Source organism: Melanerpes formicivorus, unplaced genomic scaffold (genome assembly GCF_026170545.1).
Source record: "Melanerpes formicivorus ecotype bairdi unplaced genomic scaffold, bMelFor1.0.p_v2 SCAF_32, whole genome shotgun sequence".
Classification (NCBI taxonomy): Eukaryota; Metazoa; Chordata; class Aves; order Piciformes; family Picidae; genus Melanerpes; species Melanerpes formicivorus.
In genome coordinates, this window is record NW_027142384.1 from 7,346,132 (window position 1) to 7,372,845 (window position 26,714).

General features: G+C 42.3%; 1 long non-coding RNA gene across 1 annotated transcript in view; it reads left to right on the forward strand.

The window, feature by feature from the left end:
* The window catches only part of LOC137449691 (uncharacterized), a 121,464-nt gene extending 97,095 nt beyond the window's left edge, over positions 1 to 24,369 (forward strand). The window contains exon 2 of the long non-coding RNA XR_010989454.1: positions 23,994 to 24,369. This is a non-coding gene — a long non-coding RNA (uncharacterized lncRNA). The remainder of the gene's footprint in view (positions 1 to 23,993) is intronic.
* Positions 24,370 to 26,714: the final 2,345 nt, after the last annotated feature.

Consider the following 26,714-nt stretch of genomic DNA (forward strand, 5'->3'; position numbering starts at 1 on the left):
CCTCTCCTCTCCTCTCCTCTCCTCTCCTCTCCTCTCCTCTCCTCTCCTCTCCTCTCCTCTCCTCTCCTCTCCTCTCCTCTCCTCTCCTCTCCCTCTCCTCTCCCTCTCCCTCTCCCTCTCCCTCTCCCTCTCCCTCTCCCTCTCCCTCTCCCTCTCCCTCTCCCTCTCCCTCTCCCTCTCCCTCTCCCTCTCCCTCTCCCTCTCCCTCTCCCTCTCCCTCTCCCTCTCCTCCACTCCCCTCCCCTCTCCTCTCCTTCTTTCCCCTTACCCTTTCTCTTCCCCTTCCCTTCCCGCTTTTACTTTCCCTACTAGAATGTGATGATGCATTGTGGCTGAAACTTTTTTTATGACTTTCATTGGGAAACAGCATGTACCCTTAAGACCTGCAATCCAATCCAACTTCCTGCTCTACCCACTTCAAAACAGAATGTAAACTTGGGTTTTTTGTCTCTTAGATGTGTACACAAACCATGAGGCTTTTCTGACATGCATCTTTCTCAGGCCTCTTTCAGGACTTTTATGATTTTATTTAAATAAACATTTGTTGCAGTATGAAATTATCCAGTGGTTAGAGCACCCGCCTGTAGTGGATGAGAGTGAAGTTTAAGTTCCTGCTTTGAACTAGGTGTAGTAGGACCATGAACCTGGAATTTCCACATCAGAGGCAGATGTTCTCACCGCTGAAATGCTATGGTGTGATTTACTGCTTTACTTATGCATGAAAGGTTTTTAAGTCTCCTGTGTCCCACTGCAGAGCAGGGAAACTTCTAAATGAACACCCATTTGCATGGGTTAGATAAGGTCTGTAGCTCTTGTCTGTGGTCCGGTGCACCCATTTTTCAAGTGAAGTTCCCTCAGAATCATACAATCATAGGATCAGAAAATGCACTGGGTTGGAAGAGACAACTAAAGGTCACCTAGTCCAACCTCCAGCAGTAAGTAGGGACATTCCCTGCTAGATCAGTTTGCTCAGAGCGCAATCAAGCCTGACCTTGAATACCTGGGATGACGCCTCAGACACTTCCCTGAACAACTTCTATCAGTGTTCATAGTAAAGAACTTCATCCTAATGTCCAGTTTAATTCCACCTTGCTCTACTTTGAAACCATTTTCCCTTGTCCTATTGCTATATGCCTCTGTAAATAGTGCCTTTCAGCTTTGCTGTACACCCTGCTCAGGTACTGAGAAGCTATCTCCCCAGAGCCTTCTCTTCTCCAGGCTGAGCCACCCCAAATCTCTCAGCTGGTCCTCATAGGAAAGGTGCTCCAACCCTCCGGAGAGGTGCTCCAGCCTTCCATCTTAGTTTCATAGTTTCATAGTTTCATTCAGGGTTGGAAGGGACCACAAGGATCATCTAGTTCCAACCCCCCTCCCATGGGCAGGGACACCTCACACTAGACCAGGCTGGCCAGAGCCTCATCCAGCCTGCTCTTAAACACCCCCAGGGACGGGGCCTCGACCAACTCCCTGGACAACCCATTCCAGGGTTTCACCACTCTCATGGTGAAGAATCTCCTCCTCACCTCCAGCCTGAATCTCCCCACCTCCAGCTTCATTCCATTCCCCCTAGTCCTATCACTACCTGAGATCCTGAGAAGTCCTTCCCCAGCCTTCCTGTAGGCCCCCTTCAGATCCTGGAAGGCCACAATTAGGTCACCTCGGAGCCTTCTCTTCTGCAGACTGAACAGCCCCAACTCCTTCAGTCTGTCCTCATAGGAGAGGTGCTCCAGCCCTCTGATCATCCTCGTGGCCCTTCTCTGGACACGTTCCAGCACCTCCACATCCCTCTTGTAATAGGGGCTCTAGAACTGGACACAGTACTCCAGGTGGGGTCTCACCAGGGCTGAGTAGAGGGGGAGGATCACCTCCCTCGACCTGCTGGCCACACTTCTCCTGATGCAGCCCAGGATCTGATTGGCTTTGCGGGCTGCAAGAGCACATTGAGAGCTCCTGTTGAGCTTTTTGTCCACCAGCACCCCCAAGTCTCTCTCTTCAGGGCTACTTTCCAGCCAGTCACTGCCCAGCCTGTATTTGTGCCTGGGATTGCCTCGACCCAGATGCAGGACCCTGCACTTGCTCTTATTGAACTTCATGAGGTTGGCCTGTGCCCACCTCTCCAGCCTGTCAAGGTCCCTCTGGATGGCCTCCCTTCCCTCCAGGGTGTCTGCTGCACCACACAGCTTGGTGTCATCAGCAAACTTGCTGAGGGTGCACTCAATGCCACTGTCCATGTCCCCCACAAAGATGTTGAACAAGACAGGTCCCAGGACTGATCCCTGAGGGACTCCGCTTGTCACTGGCCTCCACTGGGACATGGAGCCATTGACAGCCACTCTTTGGGTGCGGCCATCAAGCCAGTTCCTTATCCATCTAGTGGTCCACCCATCAAACCCATGTGTCACCAGTTTGGAGACCAGGATGTGATGCAGATGTGGATCTTCTACAAAGACATTGGAGACAAACCAGTAGATACCATTTAGAAACAACTTCCCCTTTATAGTCAACAGAATAAAGGTCCCAAAACCTTCTGTTGTAAGTCTGGTTGCAGTGACTGGCAATAATCACATAGTTTTTGAAAGATTATAGAACCTGTTGAGTCCCATTAGCACCAACTGCACCTAGGGGTGCATCCATGTAATGCATCCAACTAAGCCATTCCAACAACATCCTGTAAACAAGCACTCAAGCAAGCATTGAAACGCAAATGCTATAGAAGAGTGATATCCCTGCTCAGCCTTCCCATAGCTCCTGTCTGGTATAACATCACTAGAACCTATTTATTGTAACATCTCCAAATGCTTTGAAAAACAGGCATTAAACTTTCTTTATAAGCAAAGTCTGCTTGCTTGTACTTCACCACCATCGAATAAAAGGTAAAAAATCCTTAATGATATTGTACCAGCTCTTTTACAAAGATCACCCACTGCAGGTGAGTGGGCAGACAAAATGTAGATGATAATCAATGCTTCATTTTCCCTGCTGTTCAGGAAAGTCTGCTGGAAGATGTAATTTTAATATGTCACATTTTAACAACATCATAATTCTTTTCCAGCTGATTTTCTGGTATATAACCTCTCTGTTCACATTTCAGAACTTGAACTGTGTCTGGTCTTCTCTGTTGGTGCTGCTTTTTAGTCCAGTTTCACTGAAATCCATAGAACTTTTACCTTCCAACATGTTTGTATTTTGTTTATTAGAATAGAATCATAGAATTTTTGTAACAACTAACAATAATCCCCTGAACCATGGTTTATTAGAAGGGACCACACGAGGAAAGATATTGGGATTTTTGGTTCCCCCTCCCAGTTTTCAGTGTCTAATTTTGCCACGTGCTTTAGTTTCCCTTGGTTATAGGTCTTCAGTTTCATCTTTCTAAGAACCTCCTTGGGCACATAATATGATAATTGCAAATTGCTCTCTATGGATAGACAATGATCAACAAAGAGCCCTGCATGTGTCCTCACCAAAGCTGGGATTTAGACTGTGCAGGAGACCACCATAGTTTCCATATTGCACAACTAAACTCTGAGTCAGAGCTGGAAAAATAGAGTTTAGACTTTGGATGAAGGTTGTCTTTTCCCCCCTCATGGCTGTGTCTCAGTGCTGACATCTACTGCACACTGACGGATTTGTTAAAATTCAGGTGAAAATGCCATCTTCCCAGTAGTGTGCACAGCATGGGGTCACAGTGGGACAGGATTGAGGTCCAGAGCTCTGTCATCTCATGTCACCCTGAGAAAATCTGTCCCTTGATGGAGGGAGGAGAATGGGAAAAGGAGGTTGTGGCCTGACCTCCTGCTTGAACAGGGCATCTCTGCTTGCAAACTGGCTCTCATACTGAAGTGCCATAGTTCTACTGAAGCAAGCAGAGCTATGCTGCTTTATGGCTGTGAAGGCTGTATCTCCAAAGTAAACATTTCTAGTTGGTAAGAACTTGTTTACCTCTGTGCATCTGAGGGTAGTGGCCTTGGAATCCGAGCTGTTGTCATGTAATCTCTCACAGACCAACCTGAAGCAGTAAACTCCATTGCATCTGCAGTAAGAAGACACAGAGATAAACATTTTCCACCTCTGGCCCCAGTTCATTTAGGGCAATTGGGTAATTCACCTTTCTTTACATGTGGAACCAGCTTTGAAGCAATTCTCTTGGGTTGGAGCACCTTCTGGTAAATTCACAACTGAAGGGGAAAAATTGGTCACAGCAATAAACTTAAAATAATACTCCTCCAACGGGGACGTCATGCTGCATGTATCTCCTCACCCCAAACCACATCACATGCATTCAGATGTGTGTAGGAAGGAAAGAATATCTATAAAAAACATCATTTGTGTAGGCTGGTTCACCTGATGTCTTTGGGCCTGACTCTCACGTTACTTTGGTAAAACTCAGCAGTATCTGAACAATAATAGTGTGACAGATCTTGTGTGAGGGAAAAGAGAATTAGGCCATGCTTGTGGCTTAACTCCAGCCACAAGGGAGGAAGACTGGATAAAAGTGAAACTTGTAAGTTAAGAACAGTTTAATAATTGAAATAAAAATACAATAATAATAATATTAACTATAAACCCCCCAAACAATAGAATCATAGAATTCTTAGGGTTGGAAAGGACCTCAAGGATTATCTAGTTCCAACCCCCCTGCCATGGGCAGTGACCCCTCACACTAGATCAGGTTGCTCAGAGCAACATCCAGCCTGCCTTAAAAACCTCCAGGGATGAGGCTTCTACCACCTCCCTGGACAACCTGTTCCAATGTCTCACCACCCTCGTGATGAAGAACTTCTTCCTAACATCCAATCTGAATCTACTCATTTCTAGGCTTTTTTTTTTTTTTTTTTTTTCCCCATTCCCCCCAATCCTATCACTCCCTGACACCCTAAAAAGTCCCTCCCCAGCTTTCTTGTAGGCCCCCTTCAGATACTGGAAGGCCACAGGAAGGTCTCCAGTAATGAGTAGGACAATAACAAAAAGAGAAAGAAATAAAATCCAAGAAAAGACAAAAGATGCACAATTGCTCATCACCTGCTGCCCAACCAGTCCTTGAGCAGCAACTGGCATCTTCTGGCCAGCTCCCTCCTGTTCATATACTGGCAATTTAGTTTTTGTTAAGTGGTTCTCATCCTAAGTCAAGAATTTTTTTCACTTTCCCATGCTTTGCCAGAGAGGAGGCCCGCTGGAAGCTATGAGGGACCACAGCCTGGCCAGCTGACCTGAACTAGCCAAAGGGATATTCCACACCATGGAACATCATGCTCAGCATATGAACTGGAGAAAGTTCTCATATTAAATCCAAACTAGGTATAAAAACAACAGTCTCAAACGAAACCAAGACAGATTATTGGAGGACTGATTACTCAAATTATGTGTAATGTAAAAGTTTATATTTCTGCCTTAATGACAGGAAGCTGTAGGCACTTTTGTAGTTCAGGAAGTGCAAAGCTCAGAAAAAGCATCAGAAAATACACACAGGAAGGAGGAGTGAAGTGTGTTCAAAGTGTGCTGGCAGAAAACAGAACTTCTTTTATTCTTTGCTACCCTTTCTACTATATGAATTGAGGGGGGGAGGGGACACCAACCTTGTTAACTCTCGTTTATCATAATTTAAAACAAGGGGATCTCCTTGTCACGCTGGTTGATTTTCCAGTGTTGAAGACCTCAGTCACTGCCAAGGTTCATCAGTTTGCTGTTGCTATTTGGGGACTTCAGGAAATTCTGCCTAGTTACTAGAAATACATTTTTCTGGAAGAAAGAGAAAAGCCAACCTATGTCTCTTTAATATAGCACCCACAGACACCTGAAAACATACTACTACTTAAGAATAGGACTATCTCTCCACAAGAGGAAAACACCTGCTGTAGAAAAGAAGTGCCATGGTACTGTGGTCATAGAGATACTGATTTATTAACTCCATATTTTCAGATGTTTTTATCATGTCAAGAATGACATTCTTTGGAGCAATATTGCTCAGTCAGTCCCAAGTTGAATTTTGTTCCTGCAAAAAGTAATTGTGGCATCCCGTTGGCTATTTCCATCAAACCTGGAAGGGCAACAGGTTACAGGGAAGAAGAACTGCTTTGAAAGAAACATGAGAAGATAGTTTTTTTAAAAGTACATTTTTTTAAATGAAAATAGGTTTTTCAGTAACTGTGTTAAGGACTCTGTGCTAAGGACAAATATGAGCACTGTATAGCTGAGTAAAAATTTCAGTTGTTCAAATGTTTTAATAGGATGGGATTTTCTTTGTTTTGTTTTGTTAAGCTTAACTTCCAGACATTGAGCTGTGTAATTTATGCTTATATAGTACTTTGCATAATGTGTCCTCATCTTCCCATGAGCACCCAGCTACTGGTGTGATAACATAATATAGATCTCCTTTAAAGTCCTACAATAGAATTTAATGGAGAAGTTTATCTCTGCTGTGGAGTTTAATGACCAAACTCAGAAAACGTGGAGATGTTATAATTCTCTATTACAATCCCTTATGTTTTATGGCATTTTACGAGGGACTGTTTTATTTCTTGTTTTAACTATTAATTTAACTATAGTTTAAGTCTCTTGGACTTCTCTGTGAGGTGGGTCGTTTGACATTTCAGCAGTAACATCAAAAAGCTTGCAGGGAAATTCACCAACATGAATTTACCAGTTTCAGCAAATTTCAGCCAACCACACCGTGAGTTTCAAAGACATCAGTGGGTTAAGTGGAGCGAATACTTTACCCTGGTTTTGATACCTGAATGTCTGATTTCTTTCACTATGAAACTCTAGAGAAAATTTATAAATGTGACTTCATGCAAATAAAAATCTAAGAATGTTTTCATTATGTGCTGTGAACTGAAACTGCTGAGTTTCACATCTCTCTAGATGTTAAGCTACTAAACTGGGGAATTTTCCTGAGTTGGTGTAATTAAGAAACCCGTGCCATTTATTAAGCCCCAGAACTCTGGCACTGATTTGAGAACAAAAAGCCAGGAGAACTACAGAATGGAAAAGCCCCCACCAAAACATTGTCTTTTTCTCCCTCAGACCAGACACAGCCAGAATACTCTGGAAACCCTTCTGTAGTGTTTTGTCTTCAATGAGCATTTAGGTAAAAATGTTGTAGTGCCTTTTAATGTCATGGTGAAGAGTGTGCACTATAGGCATCTAATTGTGTTATTTGGCTGATCTCCTTTTCATTTTTGAGGGGCACAGGGTATTAGTATGGTATGAGCAAATCTGTCAGGATTGCCCAGATTGTGGCAAAGGCAGTTACCTTGGGGCCTCAGCTGCTACCACAAACTCACAATCTTCTTTCCCCTCAAATTGCTATTTTTGCTGGAATCCTTAGCCACTAGGCATGAGCATTAAGAAGCAGTTAAGAACAAGTCAAAATCCTGTTTGCCACCTGAGTTAATTCTGATAGAAGTTTGGGCAGTCTGCTCTCTGGGAATTCCAGCGTTTCAGTGCTTCTGTTATGAATTGAGGTAAAACGGAACAAAAAATGGAATGAAGTATGGTGAAACATCACTTCAGTACCACTTATATAACCATGAAAGCTTTGTTGGAGGAGACTCTGGAAATCATCTGTCCAACGTTCAGCTTAAAGCAGGACAGTCACAAGCACAAGAGCAGGTAATTTGCAGATTTGCAGCTAATAGGAGAAAAATTTTGTCAACAGAAGTATAATTTGATCTGGGATGATCCCCCCCAGCAAATTCCTGGCCAAGCTGTCAGCCCGTGGCTTGGACAGCAGCTCTCTGTGCTGGATTAGGAACTGGCTGGAGGGCTGCACCCAGAGAGTGGTGGTGAATGGTGCCACATCCAGCTGGCAGCCAGTCACTAGTGGTGTGCCCCAGGGATCAGTGCTGGGTCCTGTGCTCTTTAATATCTTTATCAATGATATGGATGAGGGGATTGAGTCCATCATCAGTAAGTTTGCAGATGACACCAAGTTGGGAGCAGGCGTTGATCTTTTAGAGGGTAGAAGAGCTCTGCAGAGGGACTTTGACAGGATGGACAGATGGGCAGAGTCCATGGGCATGAGACAACACAGGCAACCAGCACCAGAACAAGGGGACACAGTCTCAAGCTGTGCCAGGGGAGGTTCAGACTCGAGGTGAGGAGGAAGTTCTTCACCGAGCGAGTCATTCGGCATTGGAACGGGTTGCCCAGGGAGGTGGTTGAGTCACCATCCCTGGAGGCGTTCAAGGGGAGATTGGACGTGGCACTTGGTGCCATGGTCTAGTCATGGGGTCTGTGGTGTCAGGTTGGACTCGATGATCCTCGAGGTCCTTTCCAACCTAAGTGATACTGTGATACTGTGATAAGTGCCAGGTCCTACACATTGGCCAAAACAGCCCCATGCAGTGCTACAGGCTGGGGTCAGAGTGGCTGGAGAGTGGCCAGGCAGAGGGGGACCTGGGGGTACTGGTTGACAGTAGGCTGCCCATGAGCCAGCAGTGTGCCCAGGTGGCCAAGAAGGCCAATGGCATCCTGGCCTGTATCAGGAACATTGTGGCCAGCAGGAGCAAGGAGGTCACTCTGACCCTGTACTCAGTACTGGTTAGGCCACACCTTGATTCCTGTGTCGAGTTCTGGGCCTCTCAGTTTAGGAAAGATGTTGAGTTTCTGGAAGGTGTCCAGAGAAAGGCAACAAAGCTGGGGAGGGGTCTGGAGCACAAGCCCTGTGAGGAGAAGGTGAGTGAGCTGGGGTTGCTTAGCCTGGAGAAGAGGAGGCTCAGGGGAGACCTCATTACTGTCTACAACTGCCTGAAGGGAGGTTGTAGCCAGGTGGGGGTTGGTCTTTTCTCCCAGGCAACCAGCACCAGAGCAAAAGGACACAGTCTCAAGCTCTGCCAGGGGAGGTTTAAGCTGGATGTTAGGAAGAAATTCTTCATAGAAAGAGTGATTGACCATCAGAATGGGCTGCTCAGGGAGGTGGTGGAGTCACGATCACTGGAGGTGTTTAGGAAGAGACTGGATGGGGTGCTTGATGCCATGGTCTAGTTGATTAGATGGTGTTGGATGACAGATTGGACTCGATGATCTCAGAGGTCTTTTCCAACCTCGTTAATTCTATTCTATTCTATTCTATTCTATTCTATTCTATTCTGTTCTGTTCTGTTCTGTTCTGTTCTGTTCTATTCTATATGTAGTTTGTGTACATTGTAGTTTAGTTTTTCTCTCTTGGGTAGGCTTTCTCTTCCACAACTTTGGGATCCTGAACAGTGAAAAGATTCAATCCAGTAAGAATGATCATCCTAAATGGGGTAATGGGAACTGGAATTGAACAATTGGTCTCAAATGCAGGAACAAGGGGGGAAAAAAAAAAAAGAAGTGTCCTGGCCCAAATGTTTCAATTTGCTTGACAGATGTCCCTCAGAGAGTATTTTTTCTCCACAAGAATTATGTTTCCTAATGAAACTATTTTCCATGCAAAATTCTGTGCTGCATTGACTAAAAGGTCAGTGTTACTGCTGAACAATGCTTCTTCAAAATTAAAATGTTAAGAGACATTAATCTTAACACAGATTAACTGAAAAATACCTGGGGAGGGAAATGTGAAAAAATAAATCAGGAGAGCAAGTAACATACTGAAAGTTAGCAAACAGTCAAGGACAAAGGAGTTTTGACTCCTACTCATGAACGTTTAACTGATCGCCAAGACCATTTGCTATTTTTGTCTATACTTAACGTGGGAAAATTCCTTGGAAGTATGCTACTGTTGGCAGGGCCTTGTTGGGCCAGGTAGATCAAGTTTACCTTCCTTTCCACTTTTACTTGCTGCCCTGTCTATGCTGTTCCGCAATTTCCCGTGTGAAGAGCTGTTTCAGACCCTTGTTGTATAATCTGAGAAGTGAAACCTCCATCACCTGACCCAGATACCTTATGTAAATTCTGCTGTTCAGGTTGAGAAATAAGGCCAGGAGGAGCATATGATGACACTCTGTTCTGGTATGTGTGTACTAGAACAGTCCTTCTCATTGTTCTTTGCTTCACTTCCCCACTCTTTCCTTTCATGACGCATTAGTCACAAATCATGAGTGAGAGAAATTTCCATGCTGTGGTATTTCAGTCATCTCACACCAAGGGGAATGTGAAAATAACTCCAGTTGCAGCACCTGTTGCTTCAAACACACGCTCCAAGTTATTGAATAGCATTCTCTCCCTTTCTCTTTTTCTGGCCAAGGTTATAAACTAATGAGTGCAAGAATGCCAGCAAAAGTGCTGACACAATCTTCACATTTCATGGGCTAATGAGGTAGAAAATAATTGTTTGATGACATAAATTAATTAGTAGTCACAGAATTTTGAAAACAGACACTGTATATCCCTGTGATTCAATCAGGGCAGGGTGACCTCCAAGCATTTATTTTTCAAGTGAAGGGGTGCAAAACACAGGAAGGCAAAAGTGCTGGCAGAACTTTGATGCAATATTTCTGTTAGTGTAATTGTATGAGTTTATCAGGGAAGTCAGAGAAGCAGACAACAGGCAAGGCTGCCTCTGGAAGTCAGAGAAGCAGACAACAGACAAGGCTGCCTCTCTGCATGGAGCCAACTCTTCATCCTGTAGAGCACCACCCTGTTGCTCTAGAAGGTGCGGCTTCTCAGCATGGCAGGTAGCAAGCCACCTTCCTTGCTACCCTAACAATATCACTGTCCAGCTGAGTCTGCAAACATATCTGTGGTTTCCTCTGGATTGGCTCAGCCTGCAGCCCTAACTCGCCTGTGAAAGTAGTAAGGGGTAGAGGAAAGAACATCACAAGGACCTGCACGAAACCTAGACAGATATTTTTTGTTCCTATACTCATGTCACTTACTAGGTATCTAATATAGTTATTTGCCATCTGGGAGAGGAAACTGAAAACTTGCCCTGGGGCAAAGTAATGGAGATAAAATTCATAACAATGAGACATAAGCTATTGCTTAGGTATCTAGAAACAGCTTTGGAATTCAAAATGTCCTACAGAAACCTTTACCTTGATTCAAATTTGCAGTCTGTTTCTACCATTTCTGTGTTCTCTCATCACCTATTTTACTCCATGAACAACGCATTCCTGCCAGTGCAAGTCAAGTACAACTCACTGTGAATCACAATGATTTCAGCCTTATGCAACTTATGATTTTCCACTATCTGGCTGACTTTCAACCTTGTACCTGTCACCTGATTGCTTTCCTGTATTTGAGAATGAAGGCACATCCAAAGCTGGCGAAGGTATTCACTCCTGGCAGTCATAATTTTCCTCTGCCACAGAAGCACATGAGAGATTCATGTGGGAATCCTTCTATGTCAGGTTTGAGTGCATGGTCAGCTCCAGAAAGAAGTGCAGATAGAAGCACCTTGTAGGGAGAAAAAGTCCTGAAGCATCATTTCCTTGCCTATGGGTGAAACTCTTGTTATTGGCTCACAGGGCTAGCCCAAGGCTCCTGTGAGAACGAACAGAAAAAGTACGTTTGAAGTGCCAAGTTTAATGTCAGGTGGAGAATGAGTTGACCTGGTAGATTTTCCTAGGTGAAATACCTGTCTACTATGAAAAGATACTTTGAAAGCATATAGATGCTTACAACTTTGCTATATTTGCCTGCAACATCAGGTTTCAACATGCTTTAAATGTTCCAGTGCACGATAAGGATGAAAATGGCAGTAGAATTAAGATCTTGGAATATTTAATTGTCTGTAAGAGGAATCACATGACCTGATCTTCAACAAAGCAGAATCTGCAAGGAACAGCACAACTGACCCTCCTGACATCAGCCTGGCCAAAAAATACACAGAATGGTTGAAGATTACTTGACTTTAACCATTTTCCTGAGCATTCTTCTCAGAGGTTTTCAAAGGCATTGGTGTCACTTTCTTGAACAAAACATTTCTTTCAAGATCAGGGTATGGAAGGAGTATGTTCTGCAGTAAACAACTGTCATCTTAATGTGTTATTCAACTGTTCCTTGGCAATCAACTTCCTCTCCAAACCTTCTCTCACTCTTACAATAGGACTTTTCACTGAGTATCTCCATGTTGTAACTGGGCATTGGTCTGTGTATTGTCACACCCAGTGAAGGAACAAGGGCTCTCACAGGTGTTCCAGTGCATGTATGAACACGTTGAACATCTAGGATCATTTCTAATGAAAAAATGGTGCCTGTGGGCATTACTGGGAAGTTGGAGTAGAAACCATAGCCATTTTCATGCCATTTTGCATAACAATGCTTATGAGAGTTTGGAGCTGTAAATTTGCTTTTCAGACTTTGCATTCCCCATTCCTTCTACAACTACATGGAAACCCATTTTCCAATCGGTTCTTTTGTAGTCTTGACGCTCTGTGAAATGAGTAAAACTCCTTACTGGCTGAAGAAATCAATAGTTTTGAGCATCACTGATGTTGAGGGGAAACCATGTGTTCTTTCACTCATGCTCAAGGAAAGGGAAGAAAGATAAAGGGGCTGCTGGTAGCGATGAAAGCCTATGGCCACATTGCAGAAGGGAAGGGTGTTTTTCTGCAAATTTATTTATGCCCTTGAGCATAAAATGCCATTTCCAAGAACAGTTCTGTGAAGCCTTGTGTCTTTTATTTGGGAGGGACCAGTGCCCTTCTGACCTTGACATGGGACAGGAAACCAGTGGAGCCAAGGATCTGATTGTCACTCCTTCCTCTCCTCCCTCCCTTATTTTGGAGCATAGAGAAATGACAAAAGATTGTGCAGCACCCACTAAATTACTGTCATTGGTGCTTGGAACCAATACTTGCATTTTCTTATCCTAAGGGACTGATGTGAAGCTGTAATCTAGGCTCAAGAAGAGTAATAAAGCAGTTTCTCTATGCCAGGATCTTGAAAATGACAGTGCAAGATGAGGCTTTGCAGGGGAGGAAAGCGGTAGCACAAACAACAAAATGCTTACTTAGCAGAGTGAGATTCTGGGACAGCATTCAGATTGGTCTGTCCCCATCTGATTAGTCCTCAGTGGTTTGTGCTCACACCTCTTGAGTATATTTCATGCATTCCCTTATGGCATTCACTTCCCTAAGGAACAGAAAGAGACTAAGTGATGTTACTGTGGACACACTCACCAGCTCAGCCCTAAAACTGCAAACACAACCATAACCGTGTCAGTACAGACGTGCAGTGGTTCCCTGATTAGGCAGACCGTGAAAGATGCTGAAAGAGGGAGAATAATGTTTGGTGTCATACATCATAGCAAGCTGGGGTGGATGGAGCCCTGTTCTCATAGTTTTCCACATAGATGAAAGTATTCATCCGTGCATTACATGCTATAAAAGTATGGGCTGTCTGGTGAATGCTGGTGGCTGTGATGACTCCCAGCTGTAAATTCACATTTGACAGTACCAATATACTGCTAGCACACATTGCTATCCCTTGCTACTCAGTTATCCTGCTGGCTGAGTTTCTGCCTTATATCACAAAGGATGAGGAGCTTTTCAAGAGTAATCCAAGATTTTATGCACCTCTCCATTAGACCTGATGTAAGTTGCAAATCTTACCTGAGAACCTGTTATTCCTGTAACATAAAGACATGTTTATTTCTGGAGGAATTCTGTTTAGGAGTTAAAATGGTGTTTTGTTCACTGATTTGAGAAATGAAGATGGGATGGGAAACCGTGACAGGTTCCTGGCAAGCCTTTATTCTTTCTAACTAGGTCTGTACTCCTAAGCATTTGTGCAGCTTATGGTTCTGCTACTGCCAAGCAAATATCTCAATTTACATTTGATATTCACTGAGCTGCTCCCCCTGCCCATCACCATCACTGTAGCAGCTATGCACTCTACAGTGGGACATGGAGATGGTGCTTCCGTGTAGGGCATCTGCAAGATGGTGCTGAACACACAACTATCCAGCTTCACCTCAAATGTTTGTAGCAGCAGTTGAGAACTGTGATATTATGAAAGATTTTGGGTTGGCAACTTCACTTCACATCCCTTCTTTTTCAGAACACAGGATCCTATTTGTCATGTGTGCATGCTTTGTCATCTTACTCAGTGCTGGAAGACTTGTACCTTGAAGCTGGTGGACAAATGGGGTATCTGCTCCTGCAACCCTAAAAATTAACCTGGTAAATTACACCACTGGTACCAACCTCTGGATGGAAGCTCAGGAGTCCTGGATTCTGATTGCTCTTCTTGTCATGGCCCTAGATTTCCTGTGTGACTTTGTACAGCTCATGTAGGCTCTCTGTCTCAGTTTCCTCATCTACTGAACAGGAATACTATCATTTGTCCATCTCTGAGCAGCACTGAGTGAAAAACGTGCTCTGAATGACAAAATATGGCAGTAACCATCCTATGGGAGATTGCAGTGGAATCTTGTCTCTGAAAATACTGGCTCAAACTCTTCCCCTCTAATTTGAATCCTTGATTGAAAAGTGTTGCTCTTGATATCTTGTTCACGATTTTCAGGCCAGATTTATCAGCAACTGCCCTTTCTACAATAGCTCTGTTAATGGGATTGATGTTTCAGAATCTCATGTGTGCAATTTGCATTTACTTTTCCCAGAGAAGGGGGAACCCCCTATCACTCTGAAGTGCATATGCAAACTCCATTCTGATGGTCTGAAATTTACTCTCTCTGATCACTGTGCAAGGCTCAGAGGTGAATTTAAAAGGTCATCACCTTTATTAACCTTTTGGCTGATGAAGATTTAATTGATCTAAATACTTTGTTCTTGTCTGTTTCTGCCTGAGAATGTGAAGCTTATTCTTTCTCTGGGCAGAAAGGAGGGGTTTTAATTGAAGGCTTACTTTTTTCTTTTTCAGTAAAAATGTCTCCAAATTATTTTTCTTTGGAACCTGAGTATTTATTTTCAGGCTCTCAGTAAAATCCTCATGAAGTTCTTTTTTTTTATCTTTTTTTTTGCAGTCACCCACTTAACCACATGTTTATTTTTCTTGTGATACCCCATTGTCTTTTTGTAGCTACTGTCTCGGCATGCAAGGTCTAACATAAAGATTTTTATTGATCTGCTTCTCTTAGTGTATCAGGTGACATCTTAGGCTAACCAGATTTCTCCTAATTTGCATTTCATCTGTGTCAGCAAAAAACAAAAACAACCTTCCTACCAACACACACTCTTGTACTCCCAGCTCTGTTCTTTGCTCATGCATATTTTCCATCTTATGTGTAATTTATTGCATGTAGTGTTTTGGAAAAACTATCACTGAGCCATGGGAATTACTGAGAGGGAGAAGGTCTTTTGGTTAATGGACTGGGCTCAGGATACAGGAGAACTGGGTTCTGTCCTTTACCTGTGATTTTTTTATGTGACCTTTGGCAAGGGTTTGGGGCAGAGAACATGTAATTTGTGATCTGTTTGTACAGTGCCTGTTTCAATAGACTTATGGCCACAGTAAAGGCTCACTACAGTAAAATAACCAGCTGAAATGTCCAGCTAATTAGAGGCCTGGGCAATAGTAATGCTACAAGAAAATATATAGTGATGGCTTATTAGGCAGGGATCAGATGCCACTAAGTGGTAATCTGAAGCTTCACTTCCTTCAAGGACAGTGCTGTTTCAATGAGCAGAGAGGAAATGGAAACTTAAGAAAGAAATGGCCTTTATCACACAGAAAATCAGCCCCTTGGATCCTGTGAGCAGGAGCAGACCAGTGTGTCTGTGCAATGATGCTATCTATGGGATGCAATCAGTTTCACTCCATAACAAGTCAAACGGCCTGTGGTATTAACTGGAGTTAACTGGAGATGAGGTTGTCCCAAACCTAAGAATTTTCTTTCAAAAAATAGAGGGAAAGAGGGGAAAAAAAAATAAAAAAGAAAAGGCAGGGGGAGAAAGCTTTGAAAGCCTCATGTTGATGAGGAAAAGAACCCAGACTAGGCATAAACATTAATTGGGGCATTCAGCTATGAAAGCAGATTCAGAGGTTCAAGTGCCATCTTAGTTTGATTTTAAGAAAGGATACAAACTGTGGCTTTCTCCAGCTGCTAAGTGCCCTAAGCACTGGCCTGTCACTTAACATCAATCTTTTTCTTCCTTTCTCACTTTTCCTCCTCCTCTTGAACATAACCTGTGAAAATGTTTGGCTTTAACCCCAGAAAGTGTTTAGATCAAGTCTATCTTGCTGTATTCCTTCAGGCCTCTGCTCTTGCCATAGGAACGTCTGTGTTCTGCCTCGCTTTTCATTGAGTCATAGTCAGTCTCTGTGTCAAATGGTGACAACTATTAAACCCTCTTGCTGTAACTATACTGTCAATGTGGAGGGCCAGTACAGATAGCATGGGCATGTAAAGAAACCTCTTAGGCTCATCAAAGAGAATGAGACATTTTACCCTGTAATAAGGGATTGTAGTGACAAAGTTCAGGTATGTTTCCATTAGATCTTCAGCACCTCATCTCCTGGAATCCAAAGGTATGTATTCTTGGATGTGAACATAAAATCTGCAGTTCCTACCCTGAAACACCTGTCCAAATTGGACATGACACAGTAAGACAATAACTGGAACAGTTTTGAAAGTCAGATTTTGATGTTCCTGTGATATCTAAATTTCAGTCAAAAAAGCACTCAAAATGGAGGCCTGCAATGGAAAAAAATCTGATAAAAAAAGAAAAGCAAGTCTGAAGAGCAGGAGGCATCTGAGGAAAATGCCAACCACTGGCAGAGGGATCAAACCAGTAGAAAATGATGGAACTCTAAGGAGACTAGCTGATATGCAATATAAATTGATGGGGATAGAAAAGTAAGTGTGAAGCCCATGGCATCAGTAGTGAGAGGTGACGTTTAGTACCATATAGATGGTGGCTAGAGTCTGTTAAGGCACTTCATGTTCAGTTCTGTAGTAGAAATTGATGATCCTGGCCAAGTATTTTGTCTAGCTAGGAAGGTTAGTATCTGAGATTTCAGGTAAGAGGATCTACCAATTCCTCATCTGTCCATGGTAACCTGTTTCTTTAATTCAATGAACAGAGATCTCTGTTGGGCTCTCCTGTGATTAAGATTGAGTGTTAAAGTATATGTGTGGAAGGCAGAATCCTTAGCAGATTAGTTTGGTGTGGTCAGCCTGGGCAAGTTCCTTCTGCACATGCTGTTGTGCATAAAACTGACTCTAAAATGTGCTTATTCATCCAAAACCATTTTCCAAGCATGTCTTTTGGTGATTCTTTTGTGGTAGTCATGGTCATGGGCCATTTGCCTCCGTCCACAGAGAACGGAACACATCTGACCATAACTAGGGAAGTGCTCTCACGTAGTCAAGTAATTTCCTGAGTGTTCTGCAGTATTTGTTAGAGATAGACCTCATTTCTCAGTATCAATCACAATGGAAAAGGAAGCAGGCCGTATCAGTGCAATAAGTGCTCCAACACTGCCATCACAGAGGTGACACTACAGGTTTTGGTCTTTTCTTCCTGTGCTAGCAGCAAATCACTCAGGTTCTGTGCGCTCCTCTGAGAAAGGAAAAGCAGCTTTGTGTTACTCAACAGTGACACCATCTGACTGGTGAAGGGCAGCAGTAATGGAATAAATGGATGATGGCAGGGTGAGAGGTGAACAGGCTTTGCTGAAAAGGACATGTTCTCTTAGAGGAGGCAAAGATTAAGACTACAAAAAGTATAAATATGCTGTAGGAAAATATAGTTTTGTACATATTTTAACTGTGCTATGGAAGACCAGTACATCTCTCTCATCATTTTCTCACTGAGTCTTCCAAGGAGGAGTACCACATCTCAAAAAACAAAAACTAATTTCACTTTTAAGACTTCTGAAATCTTCATAGAAGTCATTGGTGCACTTTAAGTCATTGCTAGCATTGACATAAGTCTAAACTGATTTTCTGTCATAGACAAGTCCTCACCTGAGAGGGCTGCAAGATGGTGGAAATAGGGTTAGATAGCCAAAATTCTGAGACTGTAGTGTGGAGCACAGCAATCGGGGCACATAAATTAAGTTAGTCACTGAGAGGATCAGTCAAATAGATTTAGACATATATTTGATGAAGACATTAGCAGGCTTTAAGCCTATACAATTCTCTTAGCATAGTAGGATATCTACATTGTCTAAAGTGGGTGTCGTCTGACCAAAAGTAGCTACTTCTAAGTGTCTTGTCTAGATTCAACAGAAATGAACAAGTGCTTCTGTAGCATATGTAAATGGGAGATGACAAAAACTTCAAGTCTGTTGACTCATGTCCTAGAAGTTCACATTTTTTTTTTTTTTTTGACTCCCAAGAGAGCTTAGTTGGACTAATGCAGATTCAAACTAGATTCATCAGATTTGTAGAGAAACACTGGATGCTGAGTTCTTGAAGCCTGTGTTCATATACACTTCACAAGTCTCATACTGAGCTAATTTCTTTCCTTGCCTGTTGGTTGAACAACCATTTGTAATTGGAGAACATGAGGTACACTTGCAGTCTGAATCTTCTGGTTTTCTTTGGCCAAAAGAAATGCAGATCATGTGTTGTGTGACCATGCTGCAATGCTTAACCAAAATGCAGCAAGTGAGGTCTCTAAGTACAAAATTTGTTTTGTGCTGCAGATGCCATATCACTTTGTCTTGTGCCTGGTGGTTATTTCTGAACCTGCCATCTGACTGATTGACTATGTTGCTCCCTGATCTGATTGTGCTTTGGGCAAGGTAACTCTTTGTTTGCTCACTAAATGCTCATTGATTGGAAGAAGGAAGAGCGATTCCATAAAAATACTTCAAGCAAACACATGAAGGAAATTACTGTCAAGAAAAGTGTAGTATGTTTGACTGGTTTTGTTTTTGTTCTTGTTGTTGGGGTAACCGCTCTGAAAACAGTAAGAAAAGGAATTCAGGGGGACAAAACATTTCAGGATGAAAATTATTTTTTTAGGGGATCCTTTTATCTATCAAATTTTTCTAGGTATAATTGAAAAAAATCATACCAAGGAATTCTTTATATTTTAGTCTTCACTGTTAATTCACCAGCCTGACAACATAGTAAAGTGATGCAACTTTGTCCCTTTCAAAAGCTCTTAGCTTTATGATTCAGTAGGGCACAGATTTACATTTTGTTTCTTTCCTAACAGATGTAGTAACCTTCATAAGTACATGGATGTGAATCTAGCCCTGTGCACAGTCCAAAGAGTTCATTAAAAGGTCCTTCACTTTCACACAGTCCTGTTGCAATTGTTTTGCCCTTGTATGTCTGGAGGCCTTGTAGGAAGACATCAGTGTTGCTACCAAAGAAGTATCCAACTAGGGCAGATTTCTTGCTCTTTTAAGAATATGAAACAGGGCAGTGCCCATTGGGTTATGAATCCAGTCTTGTGCTATTGTAAATAGCCACACTGTATGTCTTTCCTAAAGTATTTTCCAAGGTCCTCATGTAAAGATCAGGTATAAGTTTCTTCTGCTCCCTGTCATACAACAATTCTCTGAGCAGTGGTATAGAAGGGGCCAGTGAAGTTGACCATTATTATCACTTGAAGAATAAGAATAATTAATGGCTACTCTATTCCAGTTCCTCTTAGCTCATCAGAACATGAGTCTTGGAGTAGACTGCCTGCTAGTAACAGGATTCTCTCTTTGGAGAAAGAGCAGAGATAAAAATAACACAGGAATTTCACTTCACAGTATACCTTGATCCTGACTGAAGGGTCAGATGTGTCAGAGAAATAGGAAGCATGTGGGCTGCACAGTGTATGACAAGAAAGATTTAAAGTCTCTTGCTTTTACTGTCCAAACTCTGCGAGCCCATGCCATGATCACTCAACAAGTGTCCCAAGTACAATGAAGTCCAGGAAACTTAAGCAGCTTTCTTATCTCCCCGATAAGCTCTGACACACTTGCTACTGCAGATGATTTCCTTGCAGACTTCTGAACACATTAAACAAAAGAGAAACTCAGCTGGTTTAACTCCAGTCAATGCACTGACACAGGATCTTCCTCTCACACACTGGGATATCCTGTTCATAGTAGCCATCAGCCAGATGTTACTAAATTCAGGTCACAGTCCAGCAAAAAACAATTACAAATGTTTAATACTTGATACTTCACTTAGAGTCTTCAAACATTACAGCTGTGCACACATTCAGAGACCGATAGTGCTTCTGGAGAAGACTGATATCCTGGCAGAAAGATGAAGCACCAACAGCTTAGGCTTCTAAAGTCACCTATACATCACAGCTGACTCAGCCTCTAAGGCTGCAGAGTGGTATCATTCTTTTAGCAAAGTAATATTTTCCCCTCACAAGGCAAGGGAAAATAAAAGCCCTTCAACAGTAGTAGAAATTCCTTTTAAACCACCCTGGCAATTTTTGACTGTGCTACACAGTGCAATACAGAATTAGACCTAGAGCTGAACAAACTCTTCTGAGCAGACATGTTCACCAGATTTACGACTGGACTCAGTGCTACAAGTCTCAGTGAAAACCAAAGATATATTTGCCAGGGGATAAGAATGAAGGTGGGGAAAGACGTTTTATCTCCAAATTTGCCTCAAATCTTGAAGAATGTACAGTCTAATAGTAAAGTTTGTTGTTTTTTTTTTTCTCACAACAATAACAACTTGTTTTTACATCAAGTGGTTCATTGTGGGTGTAGTTTATTTCTAGCTTGTTCAGTGTATAGACCTGTAGGACCAGCTGTTTCACTCACCTAACACAGTCCATTTTTCTCTTGTTGTTACTTTATGGGAGTGCTGCTGTACTAAACAGGAAAGAGTGTGCCTAAGTTTCTGGATGTATTTGTTTTTCTTCAGAAATAAGGTTGAAGCTCTTAAAAAGGTTTATTTGTAGATAAGACCCCCTCTAGGGAATGGCAGAACAATCAAAACCTTTTCCATTCTCTCTTCCACTAAAACACCACATTTAAGCCAGTTGCATCAACTTTACATCTTAAAAAAACACCCCAAGTTCCTTCCTGACTAAGGTAGAAACACATAAAACACAGGGAACAAGATTTATTGGCTATTTACAGACTACTTTACATTTCATTTTCTCCTGGTAAATCCAAGCAAAGTAATTGTGTTGGCATGTACATGCATGGCCTTGTTTGCAAAGGGTATGGCCACATATCCATGTGCAGATTGTTTGATCAGTTGGTTTATTGGTGCACCCTGGCTGTGGATTTCCCCTTGTAGTACTGGAGCTGACTGATGAAAATAGTCCGAGGACACCCCTAGACCCTCAGTTCACTGTTGTCATGGCTGAAGTAGAGAGTGTATTGGTAACTTCTCACAAAATTAAATGTTCCAAAACTATTTTTACTGCAGTGTTCTGACTCTTTAGATGTATCACTGCCATCCTAAAAACCTCAAATTGACAGAGGAGGAGGTTAAAAAGTAGGAACATCACATTTTTATTATTTCCTGTCTCATTTGAAACAATTTCTGATCTTGCTGATCATTTTCCCATGGAAATTTCTTTCTGAAAATTTTCCATTAGCCCCAATAGCAGTAAGTTCAGTGCCCACATCACATACAGTAATATTTCCTTTGTATGAACACTCAGATTCACCTCTACCTCTCTGTCTCCATGTCTAGCTCTATTTGATAGGCATCCTAAACAAGCATGTTAGTCATGAGATAGACAATCATAGAACCAAAGTTTTGGGTTTGCCATTGACATGCTATATAATTTTGCCTGCCACATATCTCCCTTCAAATCATCAGAAGAGCTTTTGATTTATACCTCAAGCTCTGCATCATGAGGCCTTTCCTTTGTTGCCCAATAGGTTCCTGGACTATGAATGAGGACTACATTCTTGTTTTGGCTACTCACCACCAATGTCCTACAAATAACCTTGCCAGTGTTGTCCTGGCAGCACTTCTCTCTAACTCACGTTGCTTTAAGGTTTTTATTATGGTATTTAGATGGTAACTAAATATTTTTTCTTTTTAAAAACATTTTTTCTTTTTTTTTATTTTATTCCTTTCCCCCCCTTTTTTTCACCTGCAAATGCACCGGTTTGGCAAGTCTGTATTGGTGTTTCTGGCGTATAGACTTCTTGCACAGGTTATTCCTGCTGTGCAATCTGCAGCTTTCACATGCAGCAAGTGGTGGTAAATTCCAAGAAGGAGTGCTCTTGGGATTGGTGGGACAACAGGGGTGTCCTCATTCTCTGAGAAGTCATGTGTTTTTGTCTTTTTTTGTGGCATCCTAGCCAATATGTTATTTTCTCAGCCTGTCAATCAGCTTTTCCTCATTCAGCTTTTTCTGTAGATGTGCCACTCTTGAGTGTAGTGTTTCAGCAACAGGTACTTTAAGGTGCTCTGTATCAGTCCTTAAAAGAAAATGAAAAAAGCCACAGCATCTGCAGTCTGTGCTGCCAACTTCCAGGCAACCTCTGCATAAAGAAAGTGATCCTGTTATCGCTGGGAAATCACAAGCCATTTCAGCACAAGCACTTCTCAGAGCCCAGATGACAAACTCTCTCAAACTTGATTGCATGCCTTCCCTGCAGCAAATGCAGTGACTGATTATATGAAGGAGTAAGCAAGGCTGTGAGCAGTGTAAACAATGCAGTTCCATACTGATTTGTGTTGGCTATTTGTGTCCTTTGACACCTAGCAAAGTCTGAGCTCAGATCTTAGCCTTTCCCCATGGCTGGGGCATTTGCAACATCACTCTTCTGGGCATAATTTGATGTCCAATAAAGGCTGAATTAACAGAACAGGCTGCTTCTCAGTTGGGTTCACACATACCCATACTAATAAATTAAACAATACTAGGGAATGTTCCCAAGCACTGGAACTTGACCAACTATGTTGTTAAATTGTGAGAATATTGGCTGGCACAGTTTTGACCAGAGAAAACTAGTGCTCTTTTCAACAATTCCCAAAAACTTCTTAGGAGCTAGATAGGCCATATTCCATCAAAATAGGCACTCAGACATGGTCACCCTCTTTGGAAGGGTAAGACAGTTTAATGTTATGGAAACCATTTGTTCTGTTCCAGTTGGCTTTCAGGACCAGAGAACACTAGGAGGCAGGTTTAATTCTCTACTGTAGATGAAGCCATAGTCTATTTTTGCTCCACTCAGTTTTTGATTTCTGATCTAGGCTGTAAAGTTCTTCACCAGCAGCCAGGAGGAGCCCAGAGCAGTGTCATGTGCCTCATTTAGGCTGTGCAAGCTCTTGCAAGGCTGCAAAAATAATGGGGTGGACTTTGAAGACCCCAAACCAGGCATGGATGACACACCTATAGAAAATGATAAAAAATAATATCCCAGTGAGCTTCCAACAAGATAAGTGAGCTAAACCAGTCGAAACTCAGCAGACCCATTTACCATGAGTAGTCCTTTCTCTGTATTAACTGGATTAGGAATTCAGAGAACTCTGTGTCATACTGATTTGATTTGGAATCTACCAGTTCTACGAGCTGATTCTTGATTATGTTAGGCTCTCTGAAGTCCACAAAGCTGCCAAAGACTCCTCAGTCAACTTGTGTGCGTATAATCACTGCAAACCCCAGGCCTGTCTGTGCGTTTTGGGGTTCCTCAGAGCCTGTATCAAAGATAAGCCTGAAGCAAAACAGAAAGAAAGATTTCTTGGATTTGGTTTGGATTATTCAAACTGCCAAGGCTGCAGTGAGGATTTTCTTCCCGAGCCTTCATTGTTAAAATGAGGAGTAATAATCTGCACTGTGAATAGAACACAATCAATTTCCTCACTTATTGTTATTGTAAGCAAATCAAGTTTTTTAAGGGAAGCTAATGATAACCTTTCCTCTACAGCACTCAGCTCTGAAGACACCAAGTTGGAACAGATGGGTAACGCACTGGTATTTCACAATATGCTCACAGAAAAAGCTGCACCCAGAAATTAAAATAAGGCTTTAGGTGCCAAATAGCAGAGGAGGGTGGGTTTTTTTGGTATGGTTTTGTTATTTTTTTTTCCCCTTTTATTAAGCATATGTTCTCGGAAGTAAGCAGAAGAATTCTGGCAGCAGCCTAGAGGGGAGAAACACCGGCTGTTAGGTAATTCCTCTGACAAGTAAAAGCCAATGATTTACCATATGAGCAACACCGAGTGAACTTCCGAAGGCCTACAGCTCCTGAGGTGTTTTTCGTATCTCTTGCAGTGCCAAACTTCTGTTTCAGACTCTGGGTGAAACATCTGGGCCCTGCCCACACAAGAGGAATACTGCAGGTGACCTGGAAAGAAGCAAATGAAGATGATTGTGTTTCCTGACTTCATTACCAGGATGCATAAAAATCACTGTTTTCCACTTGTTCCCTTTAAAAAGCCTTGTTTACATGAGATTGGGTTTTTTTTTCTTTACTTTGTCTACAATATCAAGTCTTATTCAAGCAACAGATGGTGATTTCTGAGCTCTTAGTTGCTAAGCTGGGCATGCAATTGTTTCACAGAATTCCCTTTTCCCAGTCCTTGGTCAGGTATCTGAATTAAACATGAATACTTTGATGTGAATTAATAAACACAGGAACAGGTCTTTATTATTTGCTCTTCTGTTCTTGAATGTTTTATGAAATTCTGTACAGACAAGTTTATAATCTTTGTTATCCAGACAAGATATGTAATGAAAAATGAAGCAGATATATTCAAAGGGAAGAACAACATTTTCACTGGTGTTCATATGTAGATTTATGTAAGAAAGCAGAATGAAGGTTGAAGTTATTTATACTCCTTCAAAGGTCACTATTTTAAAAAGTTGATAAAAAAAACTGCAAAACAAGAATTGGTTAAGACAAAAATGAGAACTTTCATTTCAAGAACCCACATAAGCTTTATATGATCTACAAGAGGGATATGGATGTGCGGGAATGCGTCCAGAGAAGGGCCACAAGGATGATCAGAGGGCTGGAGCACCTCTCCTATGAGGACAGACTGAAGGAGTTGGGGCTGTTCAGTCTGGAGAAGAGAAGGCTCCCAGATGACCTAATTGTGGCCTTCCAGTGTCTGAAGGGGGCCTACAGGAAGGCTGGGGAGTGACTTCTCAGGATCTCAGGTAGTGATAGGACTAGGGGGAATGGAATGAAGCTGGAGGTGGGGAGATTCAGGCTGGATGTGGGGAGGAAGTTCTTCACCATGAGAGTGGTGAAGCCCTGGAATGGGTTGTCCAGGGAGGTGGTTGAGGCCCCATCCCTGGAGGTGTTTAAGCCCAGGCTGGACAAGGCTCTGGCCAGCCTGATCTAGTGTGAGGTGTCCCTGCCCATGGGAGGGGGGTTGGAACTAGATGATCCTTGTGGTCCCTTCCAACCCTGACTGATATTATGACACTAGTTTAATACAAGCAGTTTCTGCAGACAGATGCAGTGGCAGGTACATATTTTAACATATCAGCTAAAGAGTAGATAAAGGAACAGTGATAGTTAAATTTGATCAGACTTTCTAAAGATCTTGGCAGATTCTTTGCAGTAGAATTTTTAAGGAATTTTTATTTTTAAATGATGTTTTAAAAAGGAATTTAAGGAATCTCCATCTAAACACGACGAGGAATTTCTTTACACCGAGGGTGGTGGACTATGAGAACAGACTACCCAGAGAGGTGGTGGAGTCTCTGTCTCTGGAATCATTCAAAGCCCATTCAACCTGCTGTACCTGGACCTGCAGGGGTTTGGACTAGATGATCTCTAGAGGTTCCTTCCAACCCTTGCCATTCTGTGATTCTGTGTAAATTGAAATAGCCATGAATGAGGTGCCAACCTCTTTCATGGATTTGCAACTGTCAAAAAAAGCAGTGCAGCATAAAGTTAAGCACCTAAAGGTCTACGTTGCACTCATGATATTTGTTAGGTGTATAAGAAATTTCAAAGAAGCTGCCTGTAATGATCAGTGAAGTAGCATACCTGGAAAGGTAATGGAACAGCTCATTCTGAAGGTCATCTCTAAGCATGTGGAAGAAGAGAAGATCATCAGGAATAGTCAGCATTGAATTGGAATCAAGTATTGTGGCCAGGTTTGGGCTCTTCAGTTGGGCTCCAGAGAACTACTGGAGGGCGTCTGACTGAAGGCCACAATCATGTTTAGGGGATAGGATCATCTCTCCAATGAGGAGTGACTAAGAAACCTGGGGCTCTTGAGCCTGGAGAAGACTGAAAGGGGTTCTTATAAATGCATATAAATATCTGAAGGGTGGAGGTGATGAGGATGGGGCTGGGCTCTGATAGAACAAGAGGCAATAAGTACAAACTAGAACACAGGAGGATTGCCTTGAAATGAAAATGCTTTACTTTGGGAGTGACAGGGCATTGCAACAGACTGCCCAGAGAGGTTGTGGAATCTCCTCTGGAGACTTTCAAAACCCACCTGGACATGTTCCTGTGAACCTGATCTCATTTAGCAGGGATTGGACTAGATGATTTACAGAGGTCCATTCCAAGCTCTACCATACATATGATACTATGAAGGTTATGCAAGTGTTTACATAAGTTGTGGTGGTTTTAGGCTACGTCTTTAAAATTTAGTTACAGATTTCAAGCAGAAAAGTAGAAAAATATAAATAAATCACTATTGGGTGTAAAAGGAAAACAAAAGGTTATTCTGAACAAATTAATTGGGTAAATATTTAGAATAAGATGAGCTGTCCCATAACAATTCTTCCCTTTTCTCTTTTCTTCCAATCTCTCGTGTTTTGCTTCACTTGGGAGAGATAATGTGCTCTGGCTGGCCTTGGCTGAGTCTAACTTCTCTGCTCCTTTCTCTTGTCTCTTTTGTATAGGGAGGTAAGGGAGAAGCAGGGAGGGAAAAGCTAGTAGCTTCCCTTGGTCCTTGGCCAGGGTTTTTTTGCGTTGTTTGCTAATTGTAAATATCTCTATAATATTGTAACTACTGTGTATTT